This window comes from Stenella coeruleoalba (assembly GCF_951394435.1).
Source record: "Stenella coeruleoalba genome assembly, chromosome: 4".
NCBI lineage: Eukaryota > Metazoa > Chordata > Mammalia > Artiodactyla > Delphinidae > Stenella > Stenella coeruleoalba.
Genome location: NC_137149.1, coordinates 3,056,636 through 3,069,631, shown reverse-complemented (window position 1 = coordinate 3,069,631; position 12,996 = coordinate 3,056,636).

Here is a 12,996-nt window from a genome sequence, read left to right as displayed (position 1 = left end):
CAGAGCCTCTGAGCTGTTACTCCCAGAGCCGAGAGGCCTGCATTCTCGAGGCCGCTGAGCTGAGGCTGCTATCGCTTGCTGCCCGGGACGGGCCCCCTGGCCTCCCTGCGTTGGCATCCTCCCCCCTTCTCCTCTTGGAAGGGGAGCATCCCTGCGGGGTGAGCCCTGGGGCTGCCCCAGGCCCGCCCCACGTGCAGGGTGTGCCCCCCAGGCAGCCCGTCTGCCCGAGCCGGCGAGACCCCGCTCTCATTTTCCAGTACGAGGGTGATGCACTGCGGCCACCGTAGCCTGGGTCTGCAGGATCTGGACTCAAAACCCCGTCCAGAGCTGCCTGTCCTGGGGCAGGCAGGGTGGCCCTCAGGAAAATGAGCTGCACCCCTGCCCCCAGGTCCCGGGACAGGCATCTTGTCCTGAAAAGCCCCAAGGGTACGTTCTCAGCCCCGCGTCCTGTTTGGGGTCAGGGAGATGACCTCAGCCCTCCCTGTTGCCCCGGGGACACCTGCCCCAGCTGGCGGCGTGCTCTCTGCCTGTCCCAATGGGGGCTGCCCGGCTGAGAGCTGCGCTGAGCGGGGCGCCACGCCTGCAGTTTGCCACCCAGCGTTGCCGAAATGGCTGCGCTGGGCCGTGTCACCCAGATCCAACCTCTGGGTTCCGGGAGCCATTTCTTACCAGCCCCCAGGACTGCCGTGCCCTCTGCCCAGAGGTCACCGTGGCGTTGGGCGTCACACACGCTATAGCTTCGCAGCAGTGTGCCACACGTCTGTGGGTGCACAGGCCAGGCGATGGCTGAGCACGGTGGCCTGGCTGCGGCCTGCCCCGAGGACACGCCAGGTGATGGCGCTGAGCCTGAGCGTCTTGTGGGAAGTGGGCTCTCGTGAGCTCCCACAGGTGGCTGTGAGGTGGACTAAACCAGGCCCACGCGGTCTAGCCGCAGGCCGGGCGGCGTCAGGGTCCACAAGCGGCCTGTGTCCAGGTGGCCCGGCCTGAAGTCCCATTTCCTACGAGGACCCAGGGAGCCCTGTGGGCTCATAGGTGCGTGGCCCTGCAGCTCTCGCCCGTCCCCAGAGCCTGGCTCACCCCCGTCTGCCTCGGAGGAGGTGCACCAAGGGGAACAGAGTGGTTACCATAGTGACTGGCCTGCCACCAGCCGGGGCTGGTCGGGGTTAGCAGGGCAGGAGGTGACCTCCCAGTATCCCGAGGGCTGGGTGGCTGTTAGCCTGGTGGCTGGTGCGTTTAGAGGCCGTGGGCTGAGTTTGTGCTGGTGGTGGAGTGAGACCCAGAGGGGAGGGTCCTGGGGGGTCCTGCGGGCAGGGGAGTGACCTCAGGTCACGTGGCACATCTTCCAGGTGCTGTCCAGCCTCTCTCCGTCCTCCACCCTGTTCTGTGTCCCTGGCCGGTGGGGGGTGTGCTCCCCTAGGCAGCCACCTTCCTGTCCCACCCAGAGGTGACCCCCACCCCCGTCTCCCCATTAAAGACCGCTGTCACCTCGAAGGGGATCGGGAGCTGAGGCTGTGCTTCGTCCCTCTGGGCTCTGCTTCTGGGATGACTGCCCACCAAGGGTCACCATGGAGGCCCAGGGCTGCTGCAGGGAGAGCCCCGGCACGGAGAGGTGAGAGCACCCTTTAACCTTCTCCTCGCCTGTTTCCGGCTGGCCCCTTCCTGGGGTCGTTTTTCTTGGGGGCTCTGTGGTTAGGGGAAGAGGCAGCTCACAGGAAAGTGCATTAGAAGTGGGTGAACAGGGGGCCTCCACGCAGGAAACGGTTACCATAGCTGCTTGGAGCCACCCGACTCATCCCGGATGGAGCCCTCGGTCCAGTGGGGTGGCAGGACTTTTCGGAAGTCCTGGACCCGGCGAGGCTGGGCTGCCTGCAAAGAGATTGCTCTCGTCCAGACAGGAGGCGGACAGGACAGCCACGCCGTCCCCCGAGTCCTGTTGCACTTGACGGTTTATATCTGTTATCATAGTTAAACCTCACCACCCATAGGCTGTCAGTGACCTGGTGCCACAGAAAGCAAATTGAGGCTCAGAGAGGCTGGGTGACTTGCCCCAAATCACACAGCAGCTGCCAGAGTCGAGATTCAAACCTGGGAGCCCCCCTCCCAGGTGGCTCTTTCCTGGGGGGGCCCTTGAGCCGAGGGGCCGAGCAGAGGTTTAATCTGGGTGTGTGTTTATTTCTCACCATTTAGGGCAGGTGGTGCTGGTCTCCCATGGTCAGTGGTGAAGTGTGTTTTCAAAATGAATCCGTTTTAGTGAAAAGCAAGTCAATATATAATACAAAATGTTAAGTAGATGATTTAGTTGGTTCGGGGATGGGGCCAGCTTCACAGAAGTGGTATGGACGCGAATGGTCCCAGCGTGGAAATCGCTACCCTCTAACTTCCTCCAGAACCAAGATGGGGCAGCGTCCACGTCTCGCTGTTTCGGAGGCAGAAACCGCTGATCTCCTTGTCCCCGCCCCACCCTGAGCCGCAGTGGCAGTGGCTGTTTCCTTGTCTATCAGGCTTCAGGATGCAACTAAGGGGGGAGGAGTGGATGGGTTTTCGGGGTCGCCGGCCGGGCCCCAGGCAGGAGCTTGGCTGGGTGGTTGGTATGGTGTCAGTTGCTGCAGTGGGTCGGACTCCAGGAAGGCCCGATGGCTCAGGACCGGCTGGGAGGTTAACTGAAAGCGCATGAATCCACTTGGCCTTCACAACCAGTAGGTTTCCGCCTTGGGTGACTAGCAGTCCAGTGATTCTTAGTCTGCAGAGGCCGACGCAGGCCTTTGTAGTAGCCCCCGCAGCCCCCCCATTCAGGTGGTTTATCCAGGTGACGGCTGCCAGGCGTTTGCCCACTGGGGCTTTTCTGCTTTTTACCCCACACCAGGCATCGTGGGCTGGATGCACTGTTCCGGTAGAGAGTCAGTGGGGACGGGAGCGGGGCAGGAAGAGACACCCAAGCCGGTTTTCTCCGCCAAGCTGAGAAAACAATAAAACCAGCCCAAACAGACCTGGGTTTGAATGTGGGCTGCGCCTCTTAGCTGTGTGACCTCAGGCAGGTTAGGGAGCCTCGATTTCCCATCTGTAAAATGGGAACGTGAACACCGGCTGTGAGAGGGGCTCACATGGTCCACCCAGTGCAGACCCAGCCTCTCCACGCCTGGTGAAGGTACATGTGATATGTTTCTTACTATAAATCACAATATCACACCTGCCCACCCACAGCTGATGGGACCAGGCCAGAGGACCAGACCCCAGGGAACCAGCCGGAAGCAACAGACTCAGTCATGTGGGAATGTGAACCCGAGAGGTGCGGGGTGTGGGCTCAGGTGGAGGGTCCCGAGCAGAAAGGCAGCAGGGCCACGTGCCGACTGGCGAGGGCAGGGGACTCTCCTGCCCAGTAAGATGTAGGTCGTGGGTGGATGTCCCGGGTGGGGGGTTAGCTGGCAGTGCTGCAGCCTCGGCTTGTGAGACTTGGGGTGGCTAGAGACCCCCCATGGCCTCCTCTGTGGCCCTGGAGAGGCAGCAGGGTGGGTGGGCTGGGGTCACGGGGTGAGGCGGAGCTGACGCAGGGGAGGTGCAGGAAGCTGGCTGCTCATCCTCAACCTCCAGAGAAGGGTGTCCTCATCGTCCCTCTCTGTACTGATGAGAAGTCAGAGACAACAGAGAGGTTGAGACACTTGCTTAATGCCACACAGTCGATGGCAACACCAGAGCTGGAACCCAGGGCTGTCTGGCAGGAGTGCACGCGGGACGTGAACGGAGAGAGGGCTCCCTACTCTAGTGGGTACTATACGAGGAGATGGCGCTCAGAGGGACGTCCAGGAGCCGAAGGAGGGTGTCACACAGCTCCAGACGGGGCAGTCCCCCGACTTTCAACAGCAGGGGGTGAAGCGAAAGGAATTTCTCCTAAACCCTCAGCGCCCCAGGAAACGACTTTGCTGGGATTCCGCGTTTCTTAAACTGCCTTTTAACCATGAGAACTTGAAGCCACTAAAAGCAAAGCAGAGCCTCTCAGCTGGGCCTCGGCCAGGGACCCACAGCGCCCAGCGCCCGCTTAGCCTGATTTAACCTCGGGCTCTGCGGCCCCTGCCTGGCTCGGGCAGTTCCCTCCCTCGGCCGGGGGTCCCTGCAAGCAGCGGAGCGAGGGCTCTGCCCGGGGAAGCAGGCCAAGTGCTGCATTGCTCTTCCCCTTGGCGCCACCCCTCCCCAGCACCCACCCGTCCGAGGCTCCAGCAGAGGCCCAGCTGGGAGTGCTGGGAGCTGTTTCCTGGCACAAGTGAACACCCCAACTCAAGCTCCCTCTGGCCCCAAATGAAAACTGTGGCTTGGTTAGCAGGGCAGCCCATGCCCCTGTCCCGGCTTCCTGAAGGCCTGGCTGCAGCCGGGAAGCTGGGGGCCTCGGTTAGATGGGCTGACGGAGCTGCCCTCGAAGCCCCCCGGTGCCCGGTCCAGGGGTCAGCCCACGGCCTGGCAGGACTGAAAGGCCTGTGACCATGCCAGCCTCCCCTGCCCGGCCTGGGGCCAGCGAACCCCTCTAAGCACTCCACCACCAGCACTGAACTCGCCGCAGAGCCGGACTGGGCTGGGAGAGGAGGAAGGTGACATTCCAGGCACTTAGGCTGTTAGTAGCCAGTGGCTAGGGGCCACGAGGGCGGGTGAGGGCTGCCGGCCCTGCCTGTGGCTGTAGGCTACTGTTGGGCTGGTGAGGGCGGCAGGAGCCCCAGAACCCCCTCCCCAGCTACTCCCCAGCCAGAGGGACGCCTGATGCACCCAAAGGCCGCTGCATGTCACCTGTTTGTGCAGGCGGACGCTCGGAGGCCCCAGGGGGGCTGGGTGGAAGGGAAGCCTGTCTCAGTCCCTCAGGGCCTTGGGGTCCGCCAGCCCTGACTGTGGCCATGTGGTTTTGGTGACCCAGACAGTGGCTGTAACGTAAAGTGCTGGCTGTGAGCCTCAGACGATGTGCCCACAACACGGTCATGTTTGCCAGGGTCCTGAGACTGGTCTGTGGGGTCTGGGGCAAGTCCCTTCCCCTCCCCGAGCCTCAGCCTGCTCACCTGCCTGTAAAGTGGGGGAGGAGCCCCTCTCCAAGCCAGCAGCTGCTTCTGAGACCTCGGGCTGCCCGTCTCCTCTGGGCCCTTCCCTTTCCCAGATCAGGCGCTGGCTGGCCAGCCCCACACCCCAACCCGTGAGGCCATGAAGGGCTGGCAGCTGGCGGCTGGGAGGGTGCCCAGTCGGGCACTCCTCTCCTGAGCACATGCCAGGTAACGTTTGGGGTTTCCGTGGAAACTGGGAAGCAGAGTACAGGTAAGCCTGAGATTGTGATTGTACCTCTCCTAGAGTAACCAGAGAAGCACAAGCGATCGTAAATCGAACTGGTGCCTCCGTGAAAGGGGAGCCCGAGGAGGCAGGGAGGGAGGGAGGGAGGGAGGGGCGCCGTGTCCCTCGGTGGATGCCCACCGGCACTTCCCGACGGGCAGGACAGCTGAGGGCCGCAGCCGCTGACCGCTGGGCCACCCTGCACAAGTGACGCTCGGGAAACACCAGGCGGGCGGTGGCTACCTCTGCACCCCCCTGTGCGAAGCAGGGGGCGAGGTCCCCCAGAAGCGGAGCCCGAGACAGGGACCCCGGAACGTCAGGACCAGGTAGGGCAAGGAGTTAGGCAAGAGAGTAGTCTCGCTGGAGTCGTGCTGGGTCCCTCGGGAGCTGTGTGTGAGCAGTGCCGTCCGGCAGGCCCAGCTGGCAGCGAGGGCCCTTTTGTACCTTCTGTGCTCTGGGCTGGGCGGGGAAGCAACACCCCAGGGGTGGCTGTGCTGAGGGCGATTTCCGTGGAAAGAGGCAGAGCCAGGCCTTCCCTGCCCGCTGCACTGCTCTCGTGAGCAGGAACCCGTCTCAGCCTGGAAACCGCAGCCCGGGCGGTTGGGCCCTGCGAGGAGGGTCTCACCGGCGAACCGGAGCAGAGGCGTTTGACACGTGCCCCCCCGCGTCAAAGCCCACCTCGGTTGGCTTCCAGTCATGGTGTTTGACCCAGTGTCCGTCACTCGGGATGCAAAAGCGGTGGCACGGAGGGTGGGTGGTGAATTCATACTTGGATGTGCTGAGTTTGGGGTGACATCCCCGTGGAGACACTGGGGGCAGTTGGGTTCATGTGTCTGGACTCGAGCGGGATCTGGGCTGGAGCTGTCCTTTGGACCACCCAGGTAGAGATGGAGATGTTAGTTAGCTTCCTTTTGCTGCTGTAACAAACTAGCACAGAAATGGCGGCTTATCCGACCCCAATTATCATCGGGTCTCACGGGCTAAAGTCAGGTGTGGTCAGGGCCGCACCCCGTCTGGAGGCTCCAGGGCGAATCCACTTCTCACCTTTTCTAGCTCCTAGGGGCGCCCGCACTCCTTGGCTTGCGGTCCCTCCTCATCTGCAGAGCCAGCCCTGTCACATCCCCTGCCCCATTTCCGCAGTCACGTCCTTGCTGGTGACCCTTCCTCATCCACACTGAGGGACCCTCTGATGCCATCGGGCCCGCCCGACAGCCCAGGACCATCGCCAATCTCAAGGTCAGCTGGTGAGCAGCTTCCTGCCGTCTGCACCCTTCGCTCCCCCTTGCAGCGTGACCTGACCTCACGGCTTACAGGGATTCCCGCAGGGACGTCTTGGGTGGAGGGGACACTATGCTGCGGACCCCAGATGGTACCTGGGGTAGTGGGAGGGGATGAAACCAGCAGGGAGTGTGTGCAGAGGGTGGAGCACGGGGGCCATCAGAGGGGTATAGACGTGGATCTGAGGTGGGACTGCAGTGTGGAGCCGGCCGGGCCAGCGAGGGGGCTGAATGGGGGTCCCTGGGGCTCTGGGACACGGAAGCCGAGAAGGGAGCCATGGGGCTGAGGGGCGCAGGCCCCCAGGGTCCCGGGTCTGCTTCAGAGTCTGTGCTGCTCCCCGGTCTCCGTGCTCTGCCTGGCCACCTCCGCCTGCGACCGTGACCGTCGGCTACCCGAAGAGGACAAGCTGGCCGCGGCCAGAGGCTGCTGGGGAGTGAGCTCAGCCCAGGGTCTTGATGAGGAAGGGTGAGCGTGGAGAGGGAACCAGAGGATGCTCCCTGCGGTCTATGTAACCAACTGTGGGAACCGCCTGAGCGTCCCACCGGGGAAAGAGGCCGCAGCTGCTGCTTGTGTCCGATGGGCGGGGTTCGGGGGGGCGGTGTCCTCGCAGCCATACAGGGCCCTGTGCTGAGTGTCACTGAAATGCCCCGGACGCCCTGAGCTTTCACAATAGCGAGTCACAGAGAGCGTGGGTCCCTTCCTGAAACCACGCGCGCTCAGAGAAGATCAGGAAGGACACATGGGAAAATGCTGAGTGATGATTTCCAGGGGACTGATGCCAGGGGCTGCTTGCTTTCTCGCCGGTGGTGGTCTGTGATGACGGCCCCCCAAAGATGTCCCCCACCGTGGGGACCCGAAGCCAGCCGCCCTCCTCGCTCCCCGTGTGGGTGGCCCCCAAAGAGCACGGGTGTGTCCATCGGCCAGGCGGCTCTGCACCTGCCCCTGACAGAGGGACAGACCCAGGTACGTGGGCACGTGAGCCGCCCAGTGATCTCAGAGGTTCGAGTGCTAAGTCGATGGGAACCTCCAAGGAACCGCTTCAGGGGGCATGATGGCAGGTGACAGTGCGGCAGAGACAGGAGCGGGTGAGGGAAGGGGTGCGGGGCCGTGACCTGGGAGAGGGGGCAGCAGGGCCGAGCCCCGGGGGAGGGGGCTCGTGCCACTTCGGCAGCACAGAGCAGGGGCCTCCGGGAGCCCCGGGCCTGTGAGCGGAGTCGAGGCCCACGGCGGCTCCTGCGGGTGACATCGTCCCTGTCTTGGCCCTGCTCAGAAGCCTGGGGTCCGCCCGGTGTCTCCTCCCCGACCCCAGGGCCGGTCAGCAGCCTAGCCCTGTCAGCGTCGCCACCACTCCTCTCTCAAGCCGCATCCCGCACCCCGCCCTACCGGCCTGTCCCCACCCTCACGTGACTTTGGGTGCTGGGGTCAGCCTCGCAGCACGAAGCTTGAAGGACCTTGCTGGCGGGGTCCGCTGCTGTGTGCTCAGCATGAGGACCGGGCGGGACAGAGTGGACACAGCAAACATCGTGGACGAGGGAGCGGGTGCTCCCGGCCTGCATCTGCCGCGGCGCAGCCCAGGCTCCCTCCGCCGGGCCCTCGGCTGTGCTCACGGTTGCTGACGGCCTCTGTCTGCGCAGGCCCCTGTCTGTGTCCTGGCCCCGCTCCCGGCTGGCACAGAGGGAAGGAGGCACTGCGGCCTGTGCTGGGTGCATCTCAGGGGCCAGATCCCTGGGGGAGGCTGCCGTGTGCCTCCCGTGGCCAGCAGGACCTGGGGGCTGGGAGAGCAGAGCTGGGCGGGCGTCTGGCTCAGCACCTTCCTCCAGCCCTGCAGTGGCTCCCTGCCCCCAGCGACACGCCTCCCGTCGCCTGCCCGGAGGACACCTGTTGGGACCTGGATTGGGGTGGTAGGGACGGGTTGGGGGAGTCACTGGTGGGGTCGCAGATGAGGGAGCCAGGCGGACCCGCCCGGGGTCTCAGCTCAGCCACTGAGAATGCGTTCGGGAAACTCCCTCACCAGCCTGCACCTCAGCCTCTTCATCTGTAAAATGGGGCACTGGCCTCCCCCGTGGGATCTCGGGAGGGCGGGATGAGAGGCTGGTGGGATGCCGGTACCTGCTTGCTAAACGTGCGCATTCTGGGTGCACCTGGGGCTCACGATGACCCACCGTTTGAGCTCCCGACGGGGAGCCTTCCCTTGGCGTCATTTCCCGCAGGGATCCACCTACACCAGTTTAGTCTGACTTGGGCGCAGAGAATTGCCTGAATTGGAAGAGCAGCCCCGGGCGGCTTTAGGCGCCCCGGAAGCCGGTTTGTGCCGAGTCAGCTCCGCGGCAGGTGAGCAGTACAGCCCGAGGGCCGTCTCCCTGGGTCTTGGCTGTCCAACCTGTGCGGCGCTGTCCCCTTCCTCGACACGAGTGATGGAAACCGGGAGAAACGGGAGCGACCTCTGTGAAGAGCTGAAGGAAAATAACTGCCAATAAAACCCCAGTGGTTCCTTCTTTGGGAAAAATCGACGGAGGATGTCAAAGGTGCACGGAAGTGTGAAGAACCGAGAACAGTCATGGCGATCTTGCAAAAGCAGAGCTACGCTGGAGGGACTCACTGACAGGGTTCATCCCCGTGATAAAGGGGCGTAATCGAGCCGGGGAGGTGTTGGCACCCAGACAGGCAGCCAGACCGAGAGGGCGGGACATCCAGTGCAGACCCCAAGTCCCTGCGCTGATGGGGGAGGAAGGCGCCTCTGCAGGGGAAGCGTGCACTTTCCCGTTCAGGTGCGTGTCTTTGGGAAAGTGAGCCTCGCCCCCGGCTCTCCGCACACCCCAGCTCAGTCTATGATGGACCGCAGATCCGAACGTGGAGATCAGAACAGGAAGCCTTTTGGAAGACAACGTAGAACACCATCTTCAGGGCTCGGGTGGGCGGGGTGGAAGGCAAAGGTTTCTGCACCGGGACACGTACGTGAGTCCTACTCATAAAGACAGCATTGTAAGTTGGGCTGTAGTAGAATTAAGGATGTCAGCCCGTCAAAAGCTACCGGTAAGAAAAGGAACCAGCGAGCTGAAAACGGAGGTGTTCGCAGTACGTACGATGGACAAAAATATCTGAATCTACAATAAAGAACAACTGCAAACCATTAAGAAAAAGGCAGATAAAACATACAAACGGGGAAAAGGCTTTAAAGAGACACCTCAGGAAAGAGGATATTCAAAGGATCGGGAAACCTGAAGAGGTGCTCAGCTTTCTCAGTCCGCGGGGAAATGCAGATTGAACCACACGCAGGGTCATTCAGCACCCAGCAGAATGAAGTCCTGAAATACACCAGACGTTCCAAGTGCTGCGGCAGCCGGAGCTCGTGGGGCGCCGCTGCCGCTGGGGCAAGCGGGTTCTGGCGCTTTGAGCCAAAGTTTGGGTCACACCGTCTGGCAGCATCTGCTGGCCGGCGACTCAGCACTCCCACTCCCGGGTGGACACCCAGCAAAAACGCGCATGTCGGGCACCCACTGGAAACCACTTAGGTGTCTCCAACAGCGAGTGGCCGACCTGAGTGCGAGGGAGAACCGCACAGCAGTGACACGGCCTCGCATGGCACACAGCGTGGGTGGGTCCTGGGCGCGGGACTGCTGCGCGGGGCAGCCGGACAGAGGAGATGTGTCGTGTGTGCCGCCTTTGAGAAGGTCCCGCCCAGGCAAGGCCATCTGCGCCTGCGGGAGAAGGATGTGCTGCTTTCAGGAGGGATGTGGTGCTTGCGGGGGGCGGGCAGAGGCCTCAGAGCGCAGGTGCTGGTCTGTGTTTTCTGATCTGGGCAGCGACTGCACGGCTGTGGCCGCTTCATGAAACTTCGTCCAGCTGCCCAGTGAGTGTACTTTCTCTAGCTACTTAAGAAATTTACCAAATACTCCCCCCAACTAAGGGCTGCGCAGTGAGACAATTCACAAGACTCCCCGGCACACAGGCGTGTTGGGAGAACCACGTGAGATGCCCGTCCACACGCACCGGGACTTCGAGTTCATTTATTTAACAAATACTCTCAGAACTCCTGCTCTGGGCTGGGTCCTGTTCTAGGCTCGGAGGAAGCGATCTCGAGGAATCCAAACTGAGCCCCGCCAAGCTGACCGCTAGGAGCTCACCATCCAGTGAAGGGTGCCCGGTGACTCGCACCCTGGGTTCTCACTCTGTGCCAGGCTCTGAAGTCGTGCTGCAGACACAGCCCCTGTCCCCACGCTGCTCCTGGGCTGACGAGGACTCAAAGGTGACAAGTGTCACCAGCGGCAGAACCAGGGCCGTGGGAGCCCAGAGGAGTGTCGGACCCAGGCTGGGGAGGGGTGAATCTGGGAAGGCTTCCACGGGGAGGTGACCCTGGGATGAGCCTGAAGAACGTGTAGGAGGCTGGGGCTGGACTGGGGGTTGGTGTTGCCTCTGGGCCAGGGAGCAGGGTGTCCCGCTGCCTGCAGTATTCTTTCACCAAAATACTCATGCAGCTCACTCACTGCTCCCTCTCAGGCTTGGCTCAAATATCCTCCCTTGGGCCAGATCTGAGGCGGTTCACTTTTGCTTCTAGAAACAGGACTTTGTGTTCTGCCTGGCTGGACCCCAGGAGTCCGGCCCAGGGCCTGGTATGTCCTAGCAGCTCAAGAAATATTTGTCTAGCTGATGCTTGGTCAGCTGGCTGACGTAGCAGCCAGGACCTCCGTGCTCTGGGCCGGCTTTTCTGTGCTTGTGAGATGGGCCTTTTGGCTAAAAATATGCCAGATTTTGCTGCTGGTGCTCGAGGTCCCAGTCTCAGCACTAACACTTAAATGTTCTGTGATTTTGGTCAGAACGTGTCTCTTCTCTGAGTCCTGGTTTCCCTTGTGTTTCAAGGGAGCTACACGTGTACCCTACGCTTGGTCAGAGCCCGGCATACAGCAGGTGCTCAGCGGCTGCAGAAGACACTGTTATTTTGTACGAGGCCATTTATTGGAAGGATTGGGCTGCCTGAGTCTTGGCCAGTCAGGGCCATGGCCACCGGCTTCAACATGAGCACCCCTAGAGGCCGACACGTTGACCGGCACAGCCGGCGAGACCCTTCTGTGCCGCTTGTCTGGGCTCGGATCTCGTGACCCGGAATACACCGCAGGCTGCCTGTGACTACCCCCGCCTGCTACCTACCACCCCCAATCCCCCGCTCCGCCCGGAGGCCGCCAGCTGCACCAACATTGTCTTCTATTTGTAAACTGTTTGCTTTCCTTCTGCTGAAGACAAGAGAGACGCAAGTGGTGGGGGCCCGGCCCAGACTCTCTGCAGACGGGACAGACCCCTCCTGGCCTCTGTCCCTGACAGCCTGGCCTTCGTGCTCCTCTGGCTTCCCTGGGGCCTCTTACGCAGCCATCAGGAAGGTTCCCTGCGGGTGCCGAGGCTGAGGGGATCAACTGCTAAGAGGGAGTCTCGAATAAGTTGGTTTCTATTCCCAGGAGGTCCCTGAGCTGGGGAGTTTAGGGGTGGGGGAGAGGAATGGGCCGACAGAAAGGAGCCTGGTTCTGTGTGAGGATGAGACACCCTGAGTCCCCGCGTGGCGGTGCGGGGCTGCGGCGGCAAGGCCCTCAGGAAGATAGACCCTCTTTTTTCTTACGCGTTCAGATCTGCACTTCTCAAATGATCTATGGGGAAGAACAGTTTCAAAAACTTCCCAATCTGTCAGAGCAATACCTTTGGAAAATATAGTAAACTGTTAGAAAATGAAATAAAAAGTCATTCAAAAGACAGGCTCATTTAAAAATCATTGTTTTAAGATTTAACAACAAAGTCGCTTTGTCAAGCTGTCACAAACGTTTCTGTCTACTCTCGATTTCTCTGCCTTTTTCCCCCGACGAGTCACAACGGTTTGCTGATGGCTCTGGGCCAGGGCTAGCTCGGGGTCATGCTGGCCCAGCAGGGTCAGCCTCAGGAAGCTGAGAGGCCTGAGGGCCCTGGGGGTTGGGCATCCTGTGGAGCTGCAGGCCCAGGTCCACCTGGGGCCACTCAGCGCCTGAGGGGGGTGGCTGGTGCCAAGTCCATTGTGACCCTGAGAGATGATGGGGGTCACGGGCAGAAGTTTGCAGGTGGATGTGCTGCCTCTGAAGACAAGGAAGATGGTTGGGGAAGGAAGGCTTAACTTTGGGGGGGGGTTCCCTTTGGACCGTGTGAAAAGTCAGTCTGATTAGACAGGTTTACATTCTTTCCTTTTTACACTGTCGTGTCTTTTAATTTCTTAACCTTCGGAGGGAATTTCATGATTCTTTACAACTTTGGCAGGAGGACCAAAGAGGGAAACGAGGGGTGGGGAGATAAACGGCAGTGGGGTTTGCTCCTTGCCCCTCTGATAGCCCAGGGCAGCCCGGCAGCATCAACAGCACATCGAGGGGGGTTGGACGGCTGCGGTGGGGCCTGGGCCTTGGACAGAATGTCTGT